Source organism: Drosophila serrata, unplaced genomic scaffold (assembly GCF_035046125.1).
Source record: "Drosophila serrata isolate PLE 108 unplaced genomic scaffold, ASM3504612v1 contig_293, whole genome shotgun sequence".
NCBI classification, from domain to species: domain Eukaryota; kingdom Metazoa; phylum Arthropoda; class Insecta; order Diptera; family Drosophilidae; genus Drosophila; species Drosophila serrata.
Genome location: NW_028257191.1, coordinates 629,172 through 652,427, shown reverse-complemented (window position 1 = coordinate 652,427; position 23,256 = coordinate 629,172). Strand labels below are relative to the sequence as shown.

The 23,256-nt window shown below is 43.0% G+C and overlaps 2 long non-coding RNA genes across 3 annotated transcripts; one reads left to right on the top strand and one right to left on the bottom strand.

Moving 5' to 3' along the window:
- Positions 1-12,939: 12,939 nt before the first annotated feature.
- On the top strand, positions 12,940-14,255 carry LOC110179861 (uncharacterized). Its single transcript, XR_015272539.1, has 3 exons — positions 12,940-13,134; positions 13,213-13,347; positions 13,590-14,255. It is a non-coding gene; the product is annotated as an uncharacterized LOC110179861 (long non-coding RNA).
- A 3,680-nt stretch (positions 14,256-17,935) lies between these two features.
- LOC147643077 (uncharacterized) lies at positions 17,936-21,534 on the bottom strand. 2 transcript variants are annotated; one of them, XR_015272530.1, is made up of 3 exons: positions 21,351-21,534; positions 18,152-18,372; positions 17,936-17,952 (listed from the first exon to the last, which is right to left on the bottom strand). It is a non-coding gene; the product is annotated as an uncharacterized LOC147643077 (long non-coding RNA). The 2 variants fall into 2 exon arrangements; XR_015272529.1 differs by lacking the exon at positions 17,936-17,952 and having other exon boundaries at positions 17,976-18,372.
- Between the last annotated feature and the right edge of the window lie 1,722 nt (positions 21,535-23,256).

Below are 23,256 nucleotides of genomic sequence, written 5' to 3'. Positions count from 1 at the left end.
TCAATAGAATTTGATCAAATTTGAGATATAGCCATTTTACTATACTCTACAATTTTGCATACAATTTTATGAAAATCGGACAACTATATCATATAGCTCCCATAGGAACGATTGAGAAATTAATACAATTAAAAATTATAACTTTTTCGGTTTTCAACAGATTTTCATAAAATTTGAGGTATAGCCATTTTATATTAGTCTTTAAATTTAGTGTCAAATTTCATGAAAATCGGACGACTATATCATATAGGTGCCATACAAGCGATCGTTTGATGTAGAGGAAAAATGCAAATCTGTGAATGTAAAACTGCAAATATAATATGTATAGGTGAATGAAGTGATAGCAGGTATTACTTCATTGTTTTTTAACACAAATATATATAATTTTTATTGTATGGATTCCTATTCATAGAAGTTCTATCTGCAAGGGTATATAAACTTCGGCGTGCCGAAGTTAGCTTCCTTTCTTGTTAAATTAGAAATTAGTTTTCTTAAAATTTTACGTATGGGCTGCGTTGACACAATAAGTGCATTTTTATCCAACTGATGATGTCAATAATATTGACGATATATTTATTATACCATAATTCTAAATTTTTGAAAATTATATATTTTATGTTAAGTATTGAACGGAGGGTTTATTAATGAAAACCAAACAGCACATTGCTTTATAAAAATCAGCTTTTTTCTTAACTTATTTTCTCTGGTCCGCTTTTTTCGACCTTTTTTTCGTTGATACAGCTTTTTTTCTCAGAAAAAAATTACACCACTGCTTTCAGCATAGAGGTGCAAAAACATCGAAGTGCGTGCCCATCGATGTTTTCGATGTTTTCAAAAAAAAAAAAAAAAAAAAAACATCAAGTGAAACATATATGTTTTTAAATAATAAGAAAAAACAGCAGAAAAACAGAAACAGTTTAAACAATAACATTAAGGTTTATTTGAGATCGATATAAAGTCCATTTTTGTTGAGAAGAAGAAGTTGATCAACAACTTCCGGCTTGAGCCTTGTTCTGCGAGCAGAAATAGTATGTCCAGCTATACTGAACATTCTTTCAGACTCGCAAGACGAGGCTTGTATACAGAACTATTTTTTGGCAACCAATTTTAGTGCGTTGTCATCAGTAAAAAATATTTGTTATTTAACATGTTTTTTATAACTATTTGCAAATCATACCTGCCAATACTTTAAGGGGTCGCAGGTATCAGGAAAGTTTTTCTTTTCCAAGTATTGCCTTATGGCATTAATAGCATCGACTCGGAAGGAGCTTTGTTTTTGTTTTGCAAAACATGAATGCATTGTGTCTCGTTTGACGTTGGTTCTGGTGGTGTTGGGGGACGTCGTGGATTTGTATACTTTATCTTAAGCGATTCCAGCTTCAATGCTTTGGCTGCTTGATCTGCATTTGGGCCTGTGAGAAAGCCATCTTTTTTGAAACGGGGATCAATGAGAGTAACGATGCGAGGAAATGTGCGCGTTTCAAATGAATTCAATCTTTAGACTAAACGTCTCTTAATAAAGTCATATATTAATATTCCTTACTGTGTTCGTAACTTTAAATTGAATTGATTCATCTTATGATAAATCTCGGTTATTACAGGAATGACGAGCGAAACAGAAACTTTTATGTTTGTTGACACCGATAAGGTCGCTTCCTGAAAAGGTAATAAAAAATCTGTGAGGTCATTCAAAACGACTACTTCTTCAATTGTGATCGGTGGAGGGCCATTTCGTAATTTCATCAATGTCAAAGTAACGTATTCAGGAGGCCGAGGCCGGCTGCGCCTACATATAAGACCGACGGCCACCAGCACGAGAAACAGTCCTCATCGAGCGATCAAACAGGTCACATCCAGAGATCTCCTCAAGCGATCAAGGAATCAACATCGAACGATCAACAAGAACCGCTCCCACCGGAGATGGAGAAGCCCAGTGGTAACCAGACCCTCGCGATTACACGAAGTACCTGACCTTCGGCTCGGAAGTCGGAAGGTAACACACGAACAACTACATACCACACAGCTGGACATGAACAGCTTCTCTTTCTTGGTGGACAAGGTCACCAAAGGGGGACTAGTGTTTGACGGCCCCTCTGATGCGCGTAGTTTAAAAGATCACCAAGAGGAACGGGCGGATACTTACCAGATCAAGAGGAATTGTCCGTCCCACGCACTCATCGACATGCTATCGGAACGAGCGGAGAACTGGTTCCGTACCAGCGGTCTCCAAGGCAAGACCTGGACCGAGGTGTCCCGAGAAATCTTGGAATTTTTCCTACCGCCTCGATATAACCAACAACTGGATGGATGATGAGATCCGCACACGCTACCAAAGAAAAACTGAGCCATTTAAGGAATATCTGGTGGACTTAAGAGCAGGAACTGGAAAGCATCTACGAGAATATGCCTCCCGAAGCACAGATGTTCACACGTCGGCAGGATTTCAGGACTTTGGCCAAATTAACACAAATAGTCGTTAACTACAAAGTCGCACGCATCCGCGGAGGAAGAGCTCTCCGTGGACATACAACCAGCGGCACCATGACCGAACACACACACACCAACCAACGACCTCGAAGAACAAGATGAACGCAAGCTACACGACGAATGTCAGCACTCCACAGCAGCCACGACAACGAAACTCTCCAGCTGACGTCACACACTAGACTCCACCCGTGAACCAGACCAAATAGCCTGTCACATCCGGCCTCTGGTCGTATCAACGTACATACTGCCTGCCGCCTCTGCGGCCAGGGAATGTCGCAACCCCAGAATCATGTTCTGCTGGGATTGTGGCCGAAAAGGCACTCGAATTGCTGCAGGAACCAGACGCCGGAAAACGGGCAAGGGCAAGTATCAGGGAACTACCCGAAGACCCCGCCAAATGCCCAGAGAAACTGACCACCGCGATCCAACAGGATCATAGCCGTATCCGGGCAGAGGTCACGGTCGAGGAACAACCTCTCAACGCCACCTTGGATACGGGGGCCTTGCATAGCTTTATAAGCGAGCGAGTTACAGTCTCGTGACCGAGGGAGTAGAGGAGATCTCGTATGCGAGTATCGCTTTACTAAATGCTGGAAGGAAGGCTTGCAAACAAACGACCGTGTTGCTTAGAGTACAAAATAAGACTGACTGTTTATTACAATGAATTCTTGACGAGTATAGGTATGAGTGTACAAGAATGTGTGTGTTTGTCAGAGTCATGCGTTGACGATCTATGCTGTAGCCGTGGAGAGGGGTATGTTAACTCCTCCCCCCCCCCCCAGTCCGAAGAGAAGGCCACGGAGGGGGAATGGCCGGATCGGAGACAGTTGGCCAGGCGGCGTGTTGTTGGTGTACGCCACGAACTCCGACGATATTTTAAATTTAACAAATTTTTTTTTTCAATAATGGTTATCATAATGTTAAACATGTGTATTGTTTTTAAAGTATAACATAATTCATAAGTATGTTCATTTAATGCTAACGTCACATTTTGTTTACTTATTATATCTCTTATGTTGTATTTGTTCCTTATAAAATAACAATTTAGGTTTAGCTTACTGGCTAAGGGGCTATCAACTACGTTGCTTACATAATCAGTTACTATACATAATCCTATTACCATAAATTGAAATGAATAAATGTTATTTCTGTCTTCTCCAAGTTCGTTAAAGAAAGAGTTTTGTGCATTTTTAAAGAGAAAAAAAAAATTTTTTTTTATTATTATTGCTTAAGCTGGTGATCCGGTGTTTGTAAATTTCTTAACTGTTTTTCTAATTTTTTGTTTGTGTAACATTTGACCTTTAGTTGTTAAGAAGGTGATGCCTTTGTCTCTACCTACTTTGTGAAGTGAAAATCTCGGAGTTATCTTGTTTCTACGGTTTTCTTTTCTAAATACTGTATCATTGGGCTCGACTTGGACTGGTGTCTCTCTTTCCTCGTTTAATTTAGTCAATCTTTTCTCTGTGGTCAAGTTTAAATGTTCTTGTACTTTTGGGTATATGTCTTTTCTAAATTCGTTTAGTTTCTTAAGGTAATCGTGGTGATTGTCGAATGTTATTGCCATTATGTTGACGTGCGAAGCGTCTTTCATTATTGTTGTTAAAATTTTGTTGTCGCTGTGTAAAGCGACTATTATTGTCGTTGTTGGTGTTATCATGGCGTTTATTCAGGTTTCTAGAAAAACTCAATTCGATCTGTCCGTACTCGTACGCTTTCTCAATTGTCTCTGGTCTTTGGTTCCTAATGGCTGACCTAAGTGGGTCCCTTAATCCAACTAGGAATGTATTAAGGCAGAATCTGTCATATTGGTCACGTTTGGTTGTGAGTGAGTGTTCACTAGGGTCTGTTTCTCTGGCCAGGGACATTAATTCACTTCTTATTTTAGTGGCTGTGTAATATAACTTTCCCATACTGAGTCCGTCCGGAAGATTATGTAGCTCTCTAACAAGCATTTCTTCCGTTTTTTTACTGGAGTATAGTCGCTTTAGGTTTGCTTTGATATCATCCCAACTGAGGAGTACATCGCAGATACTCAGCGCTTCGTCCGCCCTGCCTTTAATTTTGTCACGGATAGTTCCCGGTAAGTAGTGTCCGCAAGTTGCTTGGTCCACTGATCCGGCTAACAAAAGTAGTTGTTCTACTCTACCTATGAATCTATCTAGATTGTCAGGTGGGCCTTCGTAGGTGGGTAGTTGATGAACAAGGGCTAGTAGTTGTGGTAGATTCAGGCTTGTGTTTGTGGAAGTTGATAAATTGCTAAGGGTGGGGCTTTGTGCGTTACCGGAATCCATAGCGTTGGTGGGACTATTGCTTTGGGATTGAACTAGCTGGTCTTTCTCTTTTGTTTCTATTGCTTTCCTTGTCTCAGATAGACTGGCCTCGCTTCTTGGATCCAATCTTCTTTTGTACATTTACGTGTATTGAGAAGAAATGGTATGTATATAGTGTATATAAAATAGTAATAATGTAAAGTAGTAATTAAGTATATGTATATTACTTATGTGTATATGTTTTTTTTTTTTTTTTTATAGGATAAATTTTGGGTGTGTATATCTGCTATACGGCTTCGTTTGTATATTAGTGTGGTAATTTAGTGTACTATAATAAGTGACACTATGTATATGTATCTATGCTTGGGTGCAAGAAAATTTGTATGTATTCTTTACAAAGTAAAAGAAAACCTGTAGTGTGTGTTCGCTACGCAGTTTCTCTTCTCCTTGCTTCCCTGTGTTTAGTGTAAGTTGCATGCCACTCGTGCAGTGCCGCTGTGCCTTCCTCCACCCCTGCTGTTGTTTTTGTTTTTTTTTTGTGGCTTTGTAGATGTTATCGACTTCAACTGCAATGCATGTGATTCAGCAAATATTCAATGCTTTTTTTTTTTTTTTTTTTTTTAGAGGTTAGTGAACATGTGACAACAATAACGTTAAGTTGTACGTGGAATGTTTTGTTGTTTCCTCTTTTTTTTGTATATAATATAACATATAACATTTTCCTTTAATTCATATTTATTTTATTTTTTTAATATGGTTCTATTTTCGTAGTGCGTAGTGTATAAAAGGAATTCAACAGTGTGCAAGCCAACGCGGCATCAAGTGTCGGTCCGCCACTCTGGCGCGTCGTCAGCTCTTAGCGGCAGCCACTGCACAACGACGCAACAAGAATTTCACAAGCGGCGTAACACAAATACATATGTACATGATTACTTGAAATTTGCCGAAGGGAACAGTATCACTGTGTATGACATTTATTTTATTTTATTTATTTTTTTTTTTTGTTTCTTTTTAGTAGTATTTTTGTTTTTATGTATTTCATAATAATAAATTTGCGTTCATGTAAATTGATAAATGGAAACGATCCCGGTGCCTTAACAGCGATTGTTGTACACATATACGGTCGTTAATCACATAACTTACATTTATTTTTGTAAATCACTGTGTGCGGATTGTCCCGTTGCGTTGTAGGCGATTGATGTACACATTGGCGCATCGGTGATATTTGAAAGCACGTTGTTATATTTCGGTTCTTACGCAGCGAGTTCTAATCACAACGAAGCCTAATATTCGACTGATCTGTCTTCTCAATATTCTTCTTCGGTGCACAATGAACCACACTCGGCGACAGCGACGCCAGGCTGTCGTCGCGACCTAACGGTTGTTCTCATAAATGCGGGGCCACAACAACCAATCGCAGTATAGCTACGGGCTGATGCAATATTGGCATAGTGATGAAATTACTATTCTGATGAAATACCCAAAAAGCATACACGTACTCTCTCACACACGCACACCTAGTGATCTCCGGCACACTCGCACGGTCGCCACACACAGTAGTTTGAGATGTCGAGTTTTTGATCTATTTGCCAATTTCTCATTTAATTTTTCTCTTTTTTTTTGTTGTGTTGTTGTGTATGGATGATACCGGTGCCTTATCAGCGTTTGATGTACACATATACGGTCATCGCACACAACAACTTGTTGGTAGAGTAGTTGTAAATTGTCCCGCGCAAGTGAACCCGGTGCCTTATCAGCGTTTGATGTACACATATACGGTCGCTTGCGCGGCATTTAGAATTTCATTTTGTTTGTTTTATTTGCACATTTTTGTATATCGCTCCCTCCTGAAATCCCATTTGCACTTGCACGTTATTATGTTTTATTTTCTTTTTCAGTTGTTCTCTCTTTTAAGTATGTATGTATTATAATTATTTCGCTACTAAAAGTTTCCACGACCACCGCTGTCAACTGTTCACTCACCTCAGCACACAAAGAAATTAGAACGATAAGCGTAGTGGGCATGGTTAATCCCTTGTTCGTAGTTCGGCTGCGCCAGTTACAGTCTCGTGACCGAGGGAGTAGAGGAGATCTCGTATGCGAGTATCGCTTTACTAAATGCTGGAAGGAAGGCTTGCAAACAAACGACCGTGTTGCTTAGAGTACAAAATAAGACTGACTGTTTATTACAATGAATTCTTGACGAGTATAGGTATGAGTGTACAAGAATGTGTGTGTTTGTCAGAGTCATGCGTTGACGATCTTTGTTGTTGTCGCGTCTGTGTTCTCTCCCTGTGGCCGTGGAGAGGGGTATGTTAACTAGCGCCTTGCCAGACGATTCGAAGACGAAAGGAGCCGTGCGCTCCCACGCTTCGGAGCTCAAACTAGCGGATGGGACCGGCCGAGAGGTAACTCTGTTGAAATATCGCATTTACAAAATGTAAAAAAAAAAAATTGCTACATTTTAGTTAGCAAAAACAGTATATATGTATGTATATATAAATGTAAAGTTATGTCTTTTCCTTTGTTACGATATACAGCCACATTGATCTCTCTCTTTTTCTTCTTCTTCTGGCTCTTGAAATAAAAACATGTGGGTCTCACTGCAAAAACAAATTATTAACTTGTCCGTTATTTGCTAAACTTAAATGCACATAAATAAGTGAACGAAAACCGAGGTAATAAAGAGGACTACTGCAATCAACTGGGTACAAAGACAAAATAAATCTACTGTGGGTTGGACGGATGCTCGTGGATGTTATATAAATTCCAATGAATTCGAACGCTTACATTAGCCATCCAGCTGGGAGAAGACCGCGTCAGCCTCGCTGTCCTCATTATGAGAGACGTGCTTTGCTACGGAGCAAGAACACTCCAATGCGGCGGACACCGACTCACGTTTCAACCGCCCACGCAACTTAGAGCAATACAAGCCATCGTGACGACGCACCGAGGCCACAGCCATTTCCAAGCCACTCCACGAGCGCTACTGCAGAGTGACCACATCACGACTACTCCAACGCAGTACACCCACAAGAACACAACAACGCAAGCCACCGAGCCCTCGACGATCCTATGAAACCCGTTTCGCAGGAAGGCGAGACGAGTTCCAGAATTCATACGCAATTGCCGAGGCTGAGTATGACTCAGAGAAGGAGCCACGCTCCAGTGACCACACCGAGATCTACCCAGGACCGTGGGTAAGACAGTTCCTCGAGCGAGAACTTTCACGGTTTGATACGCTTACCGGCATCTCCCACATCGCCGAACACAACATCATTATGCGTAACGACAAGCCAATTAAGCAGAGATACTAACAACGGAATTCTGCAAAAAGAGCCATCATCGACAAGCTGATCGACGAGCTGTCACGCGATGGTACGATCGAGCCATCCAAAAGTCCCCATAGCGTGCCGATCGTCATCGCTGCTAAGAAAAATGGAGACGTCTGGATGTGCGTCGACTACCGGCCGCTGAAGGAATTGCCGAGGCTGAGTATGACAAGGATACACTGCTACAGAACGTTGACGTTCGCCGACGCGGTGGAGCGCCATCTGGCCGTGTTGGCAGCTGCGACGCTCACCCCTTCACCGCGTCGTGCTCCGCCGCGCTGCCGCCCGGAATCGCCCAGTTATGATTGTGCAACCCCTCCCGTCCACCGACGAATACCGGTGGCGTTTCCGGAGACAGCACGAACAAGCCCGAGCAGAGCTACAGGATGTGAAGCGGCGCATTCTACTGGGCGTCGACCAGCACCGCCCGACGAAGAGATCGATCCGGAGTAAATCATTCCCGCGCCCGAGGGATGACAGATCGAAGGAGGAGCAATAGAGGTGGACCTACACGCCCTGATCCAGGAACGGATACGTCTGGCGCCAGACCGCAACCGACGGTTTATGGTAGAGGATGGCGCCAACCGGTACCTCGTGCAGCTGTCGGGAAACGGCGCCAACAACCGCATCCAATCCACCCTCGAGGTTGGAAAAATTAACAATTATTGACTTTGTTATGGATCAAGGTGTCTATATACCAATTTTGGTAAACAATTTGTTGCATTTCGGGTGGGAACGGGCTGAGAGACTATCGATGTATCGATAGGTATAGGTAGAATTGGTAGGACCAGGAGGGGGCGAGGAAAATGAGCGAACCGGGAATTTCGAATGCGGCCTAAGAGAAAGGGTTCTTGCCCTTTCTCTCGGCAAAGGCAATGAGGGAATAGGAAAAGTAACGGCTGGACCTCTGGAACAGAGGGAAGGAACCGGGGCTATAAATGGAGGTGCTAATGGAAAAAACCCGGCAGTGAAATTCTGGATGAAAACGTGTGCGACGGATTTTGTGAAAAAAGTCGGGAAGAACGAACGTGACCACGAGGAATTAAGGTGGACGACGTGACCGATCGTCGCCTCAGTGCCGCCGCCTCCATTCCGTAGCCCAGAGCCGTCTTAGTTCCGTCGCTTCAGTGCCGTCGCATCAGTGCCGCCGCCTCCATACCGTAGCCCAGAGCCGCCTCAGTTCCGCCGCCTCAGCGCCGCCAGAGAGCCGCGCTTGCCGGCGCCTCGCGTAGCGCCACTTGAGCCGTAGCCGGAGCCATCACCAGAGCAGCCGGAGCCATCACCAGAGCCGCCGTAGGACCGCCTTGCCGCCGCCTTAATACCTTGCATTCGCCGAGGCCGTGACCAGAGCCGCCGCAGAAGCCCAGAGCGCTGCCAGCTAATCCGGTGAGTCCGTTCCGGAAAGGGGCCATCAAAAAGGGGTTTGCCATATAGTTTTTAATTTAGTTTGCTATTTAAGTAAGGATAATATTAAGTGTTTAGTGTTACATTCGTTCGTTACCCGTGTCCTCCGCTTGACCGTATCCTGGGTCCGGGATTGGTGCAACACGAGCGCTGTGATCAAAGGGGAACGGAGTAGAAGCCGGTCGTTTTTCTTTCTTTGCTTTTTTGTTGCAAACGCCCATACCCCTAAATTTCTATTGGAGCTCCAGCAGGGATTAGGGACAAAAGAGGGAAACATAATTTTGTGGCCGATTGAGGCCGAATCATTGAAGTGCTTCTCCTCCGGGAGTTTTGAGTCCCCAAAAGAGGCAGCCAGGCGCAAGCGCATCGCTGGCTAAGGCCACGCTCTTGCCGGGAGTGGGGTGATGACCCATAGCAAAAGAAGTATACGTTTGTAAATATAAATTAAAATAAAATATTATAATGAAAATGGATTAGACCAGTACACCAGGAGGCATCGCAGGATGGGTGGGGCGTCGTGGCAGAAACACCAATGCCACCAATTTGTCTTAGCCGTGTCCGTCCGTCTATATTTATTTGTATGTATAGTGAAGTGTTTCTGTTTTGTGAGTCGAACTAATGTCCCGTCAGTTGACTAAGGACAACGCTTAGTTGAATTAATAAAACGAATATTCCGCTTCACGTCTTTATTCAAATGATTTCAGCTTAAGACTAAATTATTGTGACAAAAATCTTACTTCTATTGCCCTTTGTTTACAAGAGTTGGGGAGCGAGATCGCCCGCTTGGGATATTGATTGAAGAATTATTTATGTTATTGAGAAGGAGCATTGCTTGTTCCGGATGTGGATTGTTTACATTGGTTCAGCGTGGGATCGCCTACGCTGCAGATTGAATCATTTCCTTTGAAGGAGTTGGTATAAAATTACTAATTGGATTTTTACGCTTAATTATATTTTTAATGCATTCATTATTAACTTCTTTATTGTCTTGATTATAAATTTTATTCTTATCTTCAAAATATGATTGTTGATCTGAATAGTCTAACTGATATCCATTATGGTCGGGATAAGGAATTATTTTAATGGTGTTAATGGTTTTGTGGTTAATAGGGATATGTGAAATAAGTAACAATTCGTTATTTTTGTAGTCAATCCACGTAGATGTTTTGATTAAAAGTATATTTTGGCTGTTAATGCGTTCTAGTTTGTCGTAATTGAGTAACTTTGGGTTAAAAAGTCCAAGACGTGAAAGTTGCATGCCCATTTCGATGTCTTCAATGTACTCAATAAATTGCATGAGTTCATAAACAAGTGTGTCAATACTATTGCGGTTATTTTGGTAGTTAGTAAGTTTCTCCAGTCCTTCATTCACAAACTTTACAACATCATTTAATTTATGAAGTTGAATTGAATTTTCTGCAATTATGTCAATTTTTTTGTTAATGTTTACCCTATCATTTTCATCAAGTGTGCCAAAAAGAAATTTAAAAGATGAACCTATTATGTCAAATAGTCCACGTTTCTGCCTATTTTGCTGATGAATAGTTATACCATTTAATTCTTTTAGTAGTTTATTGTATAAATATTTCATTCTGGGCGAGTCTTTGATTTTGTTACCAAAAGATTCAGTGATAATATTGATTTCTGTTAGATTAATTCTTAAACAGTGATGTTCATATACTACCGGTATTTGAATTTGAACGCTTGAGAAGAGTAAATAGCCAAGGTCGGAATCTGTGTTGGTTATTTGAATTTGTTGAGTGTGGCCTGTGGTGAATAAGAGAAATAACATCACCGTACAGAAGATTCCTTCTAGATGCAATTTCGAAATTAGTACTTGACGTCGTCTTTCTGCTTCTTCGCAGAATGCTCTCAGATTTTCCTTATAAGGTGTCTCCCTGAAGTTCTCCAGTAGTTTGTAGTTCGGTGTTTGGGGTTTAAATTCTGCAACTAGTCTCGATCTAAAGGTAGGACAATCTTCAATGTTCGGAAGGCCCAATGATCGTGTTACGTGTCCGTCCAAGTTTCTTTCGATGGCTCCAAGAAGAATCCTCTGTTGTCGCACATCATTAGTTTGGTAGAGTGAAATTACATAGTCCACTCTGCTGACGAAAGTGTAGAGAGTTTCTGGATCACCCTTAAATGGCATGATGTCTTTTAGTTGCCGACGAGCTTCAGTAAGGTTGTTGTCGCTTAGTGCAACGATTTGGGGTGCGGCGATAACTGGTTGTGCCATTGTTACAGTAAATTTGTTGTTATAGTAAAATAAAAATTTATTTTAGTTTATTTTGATTTCACTTTTTAAAGTTGAAGTGTTTGTTTAAATTAATTTTCTTAAAATTTATTTGTTGTTATTAACTTTTAGGTGCCGTTGGACTTATTGTGTTTTGTTTTGTTTTGTTCTTCCACTGTTTGTTGGACAACCGAATTGGAATTATAATCCAAGTTGAAGTGTTTTTGCGTAATTATTGTTCGAGAACTGAATTATAAAATTTAATTTATTTTTCACTCGAGGTTCTTTTTTTCGGATACTTTTTGTATCCTACCGACTCCGCCAGTGAAGTGTTTCTGTTTTGTGAGTCGAACTAATGTCCCGTCAGTTGACTAAGGACAACGCTAAGTTGAATTAATAAAACGAATATTCCGCTTCACGTCTTTATTCAAATGATCTCAGCTTAAGACTAAATTATTGTGACAAAAATCTTACTTCTACTGCCCTTTGTTTACAAGAGTTGGGGAGCGAGATCGCCCGCTTGGGATATTGATTGAAGAATTATTTATGTTATTGAGAAGAAGCATTGCTTGCTCCGGATGTGGATTGTTTACATTGGTTCAGCGTGGGATCGCCTACGCTGCAGATTCATATTTCTTGGAACGTAACAGAATTTGCGAATATGTCACTATATATATATTTGTGCGGAGTCCGGGCTTTGGGTCGGACCCAGCCCTGGAACTTCTGAGCTAGCCTGGCGTTGCCCGAGAAAGGATGCAGTTCCGTTACAAATTTGAAAGAAATTGCTGTAAAATTGGGGTTGGGACATGAATATTAGTTTCAACATGACTATGATCCGAAGCGCACGCTAAACAATACAAAGCTTTATTTGCTATTAAAAGTAAAAAATCATTCGCGATTACCTCCACAGAGTCCAGATCTTAACCCAATTGAGCATATGTCGGATCTCTTGGAGCGGAAAATCCGAAAACATTCAATAACATAAAAAATAATTCTTAAAGAAAAATTGCGGAAAAATGTAAAGTAATATAAATTGGCTGAAACTTCAATTTGATGAAAATCTGTTGAAAACTGAAAAATGTAACGGAACTGCCTTTCCTTGGGCAACGCCGGGCTAGCTCAGGGTGCCCAGGGCTGGGTCCGACCCAATGGCCGCAGTCCGCACAATTAAAAATACCGAATTAATCGGACGTCTCGGACTAAACTACAAGTGTCATCACTAAACATTACAAAAAGGTAAACAAACAACAGAAATAAAGCTGCTGGGCCGAATTTGTGGCTTGGTTTGTTCCGCCACGACGCGCCCACCCATCCAGTGATGCCTCCTCCACATTTCGGGACATCACCCATCTCCGGCGGGCCGGAGCTTACACCAGGCGGTCTGGCGACTGGCCCATCTCCCCCCCAGGTAAAACTTACTCCATTTTCATTTCAATCTTTTACTTACTATTGATTATTATTGTTTTGCATCTTAAATTTAACAAAGTTACAAATATAGTTTTAGGCGCCAACTCGTCCACGGCGAGAACGTGGATGCGCTTCCGCCATAGCTGCCTTTTATCGGGGACCGACAACTTTTTGCGGAGGAGAAGCTATTCGGCCGCAAATTGGCCACGATTGGGTAACAAAAATTATTCCCTCTCTTTCACCTAGTATCCCTGCTGGAGCTCCAAGAGAAATAGACAAGGGTCGGGTTCAAGAACGAGAGTTTACTAATTGGCTTCTTTCCCGTTCCCCTATTGGTCGCAGCGCATGGGTTGCACCAATCCCGGACCCAGGATACGATCAATCCGGAGGGCGAGACAAGCACACTAATACCGTACACCTAACAATAACAAACTAAATATATTTTTTTTATTCCAGCTCGCTCTGGTTTGGTGCCGGGTAGTAAGGGCTGCCGGCAGGTCGGCGGCAGCTGCCTGGGCAGAAACTAATAGGCAATCCGCCCCTTATATCGTCCCATCCGGAACGGACTCACCGGATGGTAGCAGCTGAAGGGAATTTCCTGCAGTGGCTCGGCCGGCTGTTCTGGGTGGCGTACCTGTGCTGCGGCGGCGGCTCGGCGGATCTGGGGGTCGTCTTTCGGCTGCGGCGGCGGCGACGGCTCCGACGTTTGCTCTGGCCGGTGGACTTGGGTGGCGGCAGCTCTGGCCGGTGGTCGTTCTGACCGCGGCGGATTCAGCGACGCGGTGACCAGCAGCTTTGGCGGATTCGGCGACGCGGTGGCCAGCAGCTTTAGTGGATTCGGATACGCGGTGGCCAGCAGCTCTGGCGGATTCGGCGACGCGGTGGCCAGCAGCTTTGGCGGATTCGGCGACGCGGTGGCCAGCAGCTATGGTGGATTCGACGATCCGGTGGCCAGCAGCTCTGGCGACGGCTCCAGGAAAACGGCACTGGGTGGCTCTGAGGCGACGCCTCAGGCAACGGCACTGGGTGGCGATCGGTCACGTCGTCCACCTCGATTCCGGGATCACGTTTTTTTCTTTTAGACTTTAACCGCTCGAAAATTACACACGTTATCCATCCAGATCTTTCTCCTCGTTTTTTTTCCGCTCGCACCTCCCTTTATAGCCAGTTTCCTTTCCTCCGTTTCAGACTCCAGCCGTTACTTTTCATTGCCCTTGCCGAGAGAAAGGGCAAGAACCATTTCTCTTAGGCCGCATTCGAACTTCCCGGTTCGCACATTTTCCTCGCCCCCCTCCTGGTCCTACCAATTCCACCTATCCCTATCGATATATTGATAGTCCTTCAGCCCGTTCCCACCCGAAATGCAACAAAAAGTTATCATTTTTATTTGAGTAAAAACATGCTCTATGCTTTTCTTTTGGGAAAATTTTAAATAACACTTTTCGACTCCTTCAATTATAGCATTGCAAATAATAATTCACATTGCTTTTGTAAGTGCTTTAGTTTGGAACTCAAATTAACCATTTGTACGTTAATATTTAAAGATGTATTACCAACCCGACAAGCCTTGCGAACACATTTTAATTTCGCTTCAATAATGCTTTCGTCTACCGGGTTGGGTGAGGAAATTTAAATAATACTACTCAAAAGATTTTGTATAACTTCAGAATCCAGCGAGTGTTCTTTTAAAATAGTGAAAATAAGATTCAGCACTTCCTTTAAGTTCTTTCTTTGGAATTGAAGCTAGGGATGGTTATTTTTATATTACAGTCCTTAAAGGTTTGTAGCTTTAAGATGAAAGTTTGCGCCATTTATGAGTCGAACTCTTGTATTCGAACCACCCGCCATTGACCTAAGGTCATAGATTGTTCAAATAGTATTGAAATCCTTTTTTGTTAAATTGCCTGATATGCCTATAGCCCTAGTGTCTATATACTGTCTTATGGCATCTGTTAAACATGTTATGGCCACTTTCTGTTGTTTCATCCAATAAATATCGATAGGATACAATTGATGGATCCACATAGAAGTGTTATACGATTAGCTCAGGGATGCCACCCTGCCTCAAAAGCAGATCGGTAGCATGCACCACCTTATGGGAGAAAAGGTTCTTGACCTGGAATGGTTCCAAACTGAAACAACGGGTTCCAACCAGAAAAGAAAAGAGAGGGTAAAAAGGAACCACAAGGGGATAGAGCGGTTAATTGGTTCCAAGCTACGCGAGCGGGCGGTTAACAAAGTTTGAAATTAGAAGTAAAGTTTTTTAAAGATAAGGAAAGAATTCTGTGCGCGTGCACTCAACAGTAAAGAACGTTGAGTGGTAAATTCCAAATGTTTGAAAAGCGGAGGATCAGCAAGGACGGGAAGCCAATTCGAGAGAACTCAAAAGATGAGTGGTCGTGGTCCGGAGGTGAAACCCTAATATCATGGCTCTCATTTCCAGGATCGGCCAGACACAGTCCTCGCAGAGATAATTCTGACCTGGTCACAAAATTGGCCAGGACGAATTTTTTTGTTGGTTTGATTTGGTGGCCACAAAGTAAAACCTGGAAATTTAAACATAACCCCGAATCGCGGTAGAGCTTCGGCAGGCATATGTGCGTAAACACCGCCATTAAATAAATATATGTACATGAGAGCCGCCATTAAGTAAAATATTCAAAGAAAGAGAATCGTCGAGGAAGGCCGACACGCCTTCCGAGTGCACTATGTGGAATTTGACCCGTTTTCGTGGCCAAAATTAAAATTTTTGAAATTATTAACATTTTTCACTGCAGGTTTCTTATATAATTATGGTTATGACTATAGGAAGCGATTCTAGAAAAGTGGGCGTGTCAACGCCCCCCTCCACACACAGAAATCGAAAAAAATCTAATATTTAAAGCAATTTTCAAGTTAGAGACCAATTTTGGAACACAGGCTGAATTTCTTATGGTAAATGTGTCCTGTAAATTTGGTTCAGATCGGATAATAAATGTAGAAGTTATTTAAGAATATCATTATTTTTGGTTTTATTATTCTACATATTAATTATTAACTTCATCATTGTCATCAATTTCATTATTATTATAAAAAAATATGTATTGTCGTCTTCCCTAACGTCGATATCAGTTTTAACGGTTAAGAAAACCTTATATTGTGGAACAATCAAACTCCGCAGAATATATTTCCGGAGAAATTGAACCTCCCTTGCTTACGCCAAACTACTAGCAGTTCTGCATTTCTGACCAAGATGTTGCTCCATAATAATTCAAATTATGCAAAAGACCGAAAAAAACGCACAATAAGCCTATGTATTTTGAATTCAGAATTGACAAACCTACAACATGTATATGGACACTCGCTGATACAAATTGAACCTTTTTTTAAAACCCTTTGGAAAGTTCAACTTTATTTCCAAAAGTGACAAATGGACACCACTTGCTAAATGTACAAATTTTTAGAAAAATACGAACGCAACACGCAACATATTAGTATCAACACATAGTAATAACCTGAAGAATTATTATTCAGTTTGAATTAGGTTATTTAATGATTTTATGTCAGAGATATGACAATTTGAAACTGCACCGCAAAGTCAACTTATAAGACAGCCCATGGTGTTCGCTTGCAACAGCTGTTATTTTAACATTGAACTGTTAAGTTAACATTTTGGGTATGTAACATAGCAGTTTGATCAATTCATAACATGGTATCATTGAAAATACGCAAATTGGGATACTTGCGAAAAATGAGTTTTGGCCACGAAAACGGGTCAAATTCCACATAGTGGAGTGGCAACACCGGGAGCTTTGCTGCTTCAGCCAAATTTTTTTTAGTTTTAGGTTCAATTTAAATGTGTTTTTTTTTTTTTAATTTGTTTGCGGAAAATTTGCGTTTATTTTAACTATATATTTATTTATATATAATAGCTACATTTTTCATCTGTTTTAGTATTTTTTAATTATTTATTTATTATTTTATATTTATTGCATATTTATTACCCATTAATCCCTTGTTTACCTTATATTTATTTGTTTAAATAAATTTAAAATTTAAATTAAATTAAATTTATTTAAATTTAAATATCGGTAGCATTGATAGACCCACATAAGGTGTGTTATACGATTAGCTCAGGGATGCCACCATATGAGGAAAAAGGTTCTTGACCTGGAATGGTTCGAAACTGAAACAACGGGTTCCAACCAGAAAAGGAAAGAGAGGGTGTGTTGCATTTCGGAGTTCGGAGGGGAAGAGGCTATCGATGTATCGATAGTGAGAGGCAGAATCGGTGGTCCCAGGGGGGGAGGAGGAAGCTGAGCGAACCGGGAACTTTGAAAGCGGCTTAAGAGAAAGGTTTCTTATCCTTTCTCTCGGAAGGGCAAGGGGAATTAAAAAAAGTAACGGCGTGGAGCTTTGGGAACGGAGGCAATAAAGGGAGGTGCAGGAGGAAAAAACGAGGAGTCAAAAATTGGGAAGAAAACGTGCGCGAGGTTATTTTTGGAAAAGAAGAAAAAATCTTGACCCGTTGACTGCCTGAGAGTGCGCGCGTATCATTCCGTGGACACCGCCTCCGCGTCGCCCTGTGCCGCCGCCCGAGCTGAGAGCCCAGAGCCGAAGCGCCGCCGCCTTAGCCCTGCCAGTGTCGCCAGTTCAGCGGTCCGTGGACACCGCCTCCGCGCTGCCCAGTGCCGCCGCCAGTGCCCCGCCTTAGCACCGCCCGTGCCACCACTTCAGCGCCATCCGAGCTGAGAGCCGCAGCGCCGCCGCCAGTGCCCCGCCTTAGCACCGCCCGTGCCGCCAAGGGCTAATCCGGTGAGTCCGTTCCGGGTGGAGGGCCCTACCAAAATTAAAAGGAGTAAATTCAAATTTAAATTTAAATTAGGTTAGGATAGGTTATTTCGTATTTTGTGTCTTTTGTATTGTAAGGTTGTCTTTGTTCTCCGCTTGGCCGTATCCCGGGTCCGGGATTGGTGCAACACAGGAGCTGTGACCAAAGGGGGAACGGGGAAGAAGGCCGGTACTTGTTTTTCCTTGACCTTTTGTTTTTTTTTGTCGTGAACCCCTGTCCCTACATTTCTATTGGAGCTCCAGCAGGGATTAGGGACCCCAAAGAGGGAATAATTGTTTTGTGGCCGTTTGAGGACAAATGTTTAAGGCGCTTCTCCTCCGCTAGTTCTTAAGTCCCCCAACAGCGCAGCCTTGGCGCAAGCGCATCCCTGGCTAGGGCCACGCTCTCGCCGGGAGTGGAGTATATCACCTAGAAAGGGAAATATTAATATTACTCGAAATGTTTATCTATATATATAAAAATGCTCTGTTCGTGTCTACATCCTTCATAGACTTGAAAAGTTCTGAACCGTTTAAGCCCAAATTTTTACGCAACATGCGTTGAGGTTCCAGCTCGGTTATTGACTACTTTTTATGTTGATAGTTTATCTGCGGTTGCAAATATATAAATTTTTTTAGCGTTTCCCCGTGCCCCTACTGCTGCGCCCTCTACAGGCAGCCAGCTGAATCAAAGCATTTCCTGTCAAACATTCAAAACATATTGAAAGAAGAAAGTTGAAAAGTTCTGAACCGTTTAAGCCCAAATTTTTAGACAACATGCGTTGAGGTTCCAGCTCGGTTATTGTCTACTTTTAATGTTGATAGCTTATCTGCATTTGCAAATATATCGCTTTTTTCGCGTTTCCCCGTGCCCCTACTTCTGCGCCCTCTACAGGCTGCCAGCTGAATCAAAGCATTTAATGTCAAACATTCAAAAAAAATTGAAATATGGAATTGGAGAAAAAAATTTTCTTTTTTTGTTCAGGTTCAGTAAGTAAGTAAGTAACGAGGAATCAGCAGAAAGACGAGCAGATAGGCTTGAGAGAAAACGATTGAGAGTTAGGCAGTCGCGTTCTGCAGCAATCGATTTGATTTACTCTCAAAATAATGAACGCGACGGGGCAAGGGTAGCTGAAGCGCGTTTACAGCTTGCAGAAGATCAAAACCTGCAATACAATCGTCTTGCATTCAGATATAATCCAACTATTGATTACAGCTCGAATCGAATGTCGTTATTGGACGAATGCATCAGGTCTGCATATACCGTCAGGCTCTCAAATTCAAAAACGAACCAAAAGGATTGTGTTGCGCTTCCGGGAAAGTGGAATTGCCTCAACTTGAAGCACCACCAGAGCCTCTGCACTCTCTATTCGCTGGATCTACTGCAGAATCGAAGCATTTCCTGTCGAACATTAGGAAATACAACTCTTGCTTTCAAATGACGTCATTTGGTGCGGAAATTATAACTGCACAATTCATGCCAACTTTTAAAATCAAAGGACAAATCTATCATAAAGCCGGTTCCCTGCTTCCGTTCCCAGACAGCGAACACAAATTTCTTCTTCTTGGTGATGATGGAAATTAAGTAAATGCACGTTATGGAATCAATACTTAAATACGCTGAAGAGGCACATTATTTCGCAGCTACAGAAGCTTTTTCACGAACGGAACAATTTGGTGCGTTTATTCAAAACAGCAATTGATATGATGCCTTCGGATACCCATAAAATTGTCATTCATGCAGACAAAACGCCTGCTGGAGAACATATCAGGAGATATAATGCTCCAACTATAGACGAAGTGGCAATTGTCATAGTCGGGGATCAGTTTCAACCTCGAGATATTGTTCTCCATCGACGAAACGATCGATTGGTAAACGTCGCAGAAACTCACCGTTGTTACGATGCTTTGCAGTATCCACTAATCTTCTGAGATGGTGCCGATGGATACCATTTCAATGTGAAGATGGTAGATCCAGTCAATAGTGTAGAAACGAATAAAAAGTGCAGCGCGATGAACTTTTACTCATACAGGTTAATGGTTCGGAGGACCGATTGCAATCATATATTGAAATGTCGTCAGTTGTTTCATCAGTACATTGTCGATATGTATGCAAAAATTGAAACAGAATGTTTGCTGTTCCTCCGATTGAATCAGACGAAACTTCGGTCCGATGAATATATACATTTGCGGGATGCTGTGATGAATGACCGTAATACAACCAACGTTGGAAAGCTCACGATTTTGCCATCCTCATACATAGGTAGTCCACGCCACATGCAGGAATATGCTCAAGATGCCATGGCATATGTTCGTTGCCACGGCCGTCCAGACTTATTTATCACCTTCACATGCAATCCAGCTTGGGACGAGATAGTACAGCTGTTATTTCCTGGACAATCGTATAGGGATAGGCATGACATCACAGCCCGTGTTTTCAGACAAAAGCTCAAGTCACTGATGGATTTCATTGTGAAACATGGAGTTTTTGGATATGTGCGGTGCTGGATGTATTCAGTAGAATGGCAGAAGAGAGGATTGCCGCATGCGCACATACTGATTTGGCTGTATGATTTTTATCAAAATTACTCCAGATGAAATCGACGATGTTATATGCGCTGAGATTCCACGGGCCGAGGTTGATACGGATTTACATGAAGTTGTCATCAAGAACATGATCCATGGCCCAATTGGTACCCTCAACCCATGTTCACCATGCATGGTAGACGGGAAGTATTCCAAGCGATATCGTCGAGCATTTACAGCCAACACCGTAACAGGGGACGATGGATATCCTCTGTATGGGAGACGGTCAACTGAAGATGGAGGGACTTCGGCAAATTTAAACATGAGAATTGGTGATATTGAGGTAGACAATCGTTGGGTGGTTCCATACTCACCACTATTGTCAAAATCATACAAAGCGCACATCAACGTAGAATATTGCAATTCCGTGAAATCGATTAAATATATCTGCAAGTACGTGAATAAAGGCAGTGATATGGCAGTTTTTGGTGTTCAGGCAGAAAATGGTGACAACAATGCAGAACGAGTTGTCGATGAAATATCTCAATACCAAGCTGGAAGATACATAAGCAGCAACGAGGCTGCATGGAGAATTTTTTCGTTCCCCATTCATGAACGCTATCCAGATTTAGTTCACTTGGCAGTCCATTTGGAGAATGGTCAACGTGTCTATTTCACTGAAAGAAATGTGCAAGAAAGAGTCCTGAATCCGCCAGCGACAACTCTGACTGCCTTCTTCACCTTATGCCAGAAAGATGATTTTGCCAGAACCTTGATGTATTCAGAAGTGCCCTCTTAACCATAATATGCCACAGAGAAACGTGGCAGGGTACAGCTAGTATAAAATAAATAATGAAAATCAAAATAGAGTAGAGTCAATACCTGGGGGAGATGGGTCGGTCGCCTGACCGCCTGTAATAGGCTCCGGTCCGCCGGAGGTGGGTGATGCCCCGAGACACTCAGGAGGCATCACTGGATGGGTGGGTACGTTGTGGCAATGACACCAATGCCACCAATTTGTTTCGGCAGTGTCGTCAGTGTATATTTGTCGTTTGTTTACTTTTGTTTTGTGTTTAGGGATGGTAGTTTTGTCAGTGATGAGAGTCCGAATTGTCCGATATTTTATTGTGCGGACTCGGGCCTCCTGAGCTAGCCCGGCGTTGCCCAAGAAAGCAGTTCCGTAACAGGTGAAAAGGAACTACAAGGGGATAGAGCGGTTAATTTGTTACAAGCTACAGGGCGAGCAGCACAGGAACTCCTGGCAAGCTTTTGGCCAGAATTCTACATTCCAGTCAAGTCAACGGCTTCAGGGAAGACCCGGCGATGGAAGGACCTAAGGAGTAGGGAATACCCAGGGTGCATTTAACCTTGCAGGACCAGAAAACCGAGCAAGATCCCGTAGTGTTGACCAAGTTGGAGCAGGTGGATATGTCCAGGGCCGGAACAACGCTCAAAGCATTCCAGACGGACGAATCACAACCCGCAATCGTCATAATGTGCCGTTGGATAAATGGGGGTTCCAATTAACGGGAAAAGCAAGGAGAATAAATGCGGAAGATTTCTTATTTAGAGTGGAGCACCTCCAGCACCATTATGGAATGCCGTGGCCGGAGCTATTGAGGGATTTTCATCGCTTGCTCGTAGAAGAGCCATCAGAGTGGTATTGGCTCCTAATCCGCACCAAGCAGCCTCGATCCTGGGAAGAGCTCAAGCAGGTACTCGAGCGGCGATTCTGCGACAAAAGGAGCGACTACGACAGAATCCAGGACATAGCCGAGAGAAAGCAGAGACTCGGAGAGACGCTGGAGGAGTACTTCACGGCGCTCAGGAAGCTAGTTGCCTCCCTTGTGTGCGGAGTGGAGCCGGATTGGATCATCAAAGCGGCGAAAAGAAACTTGGCTGAGCCAGTCAGGCAATGGGTGTATCCAATCCGCGTCTATACTTCAGAGCATCTACACGATGAGTGTAAGGAAGCGGAGAGGACTCTGTATCCGGAGCACGGAAGACAGCGAATGCGATTGCCCGCGACCTACAGGCCCAGACAGGAACAAAGGAGCGGCAGAGTAGAAGAACTTCGCGGCTCGACGATAGACCAAGGATCCCTGTCGGACTCCGAAGAGGTGGTGGATGCAATAGCAGGAGCAGCGCCGAGAAAGCTTCTAATTTGCTGGAACTGCCAGCAGAGTGGTCATGTTTACCAGGATTGCGAAGCAGCGCAGCGAAAACTGTTTTGCTACAGATGCGGGTTGCCGAACACGGTGACACCCAAATGTCCAAATTGCAGGACGGGAAACGGCCAGAGGAACGCAGCTGCGACGGGCGAACCGCGTTCCACGAAGGAGCCCGAGAGGAGGCCTCGAGTCAGTTAGGAGGAGAATACCGTGAGGGCACTCAACCGAGCGTGCAGGGACCAGGCCGACTACATCTGACCCTAAGCGAGAGGGTGCGCCGATACAAGGAAGCACGCGCACGGATATTCGGGGAGAATCAACTGGCAGGGATGACGCTTGTCTTGAAAAGGGTTAAGAAAGCGAGAGACCGGTTCCGAAGAAGGAAGCAAGAGCGATTCCAAGTGCAAAACAATTAATGCAATGGGAAGACAGGATGGGGAAACGAACCCAAGGCCATATGTAGCGATCGAGATTTGGATGGATGGACCATAAGAGGTCTGTTGGACGCAGGAGCATCCGTAAGCTTGCTGGGAAAAGGTTGCAAAGAGAAACTCTGAATATCATCTGGAACCAATATTAAGTTAAGACGGCGAATGGGGCAACTCAACTGATCCTAG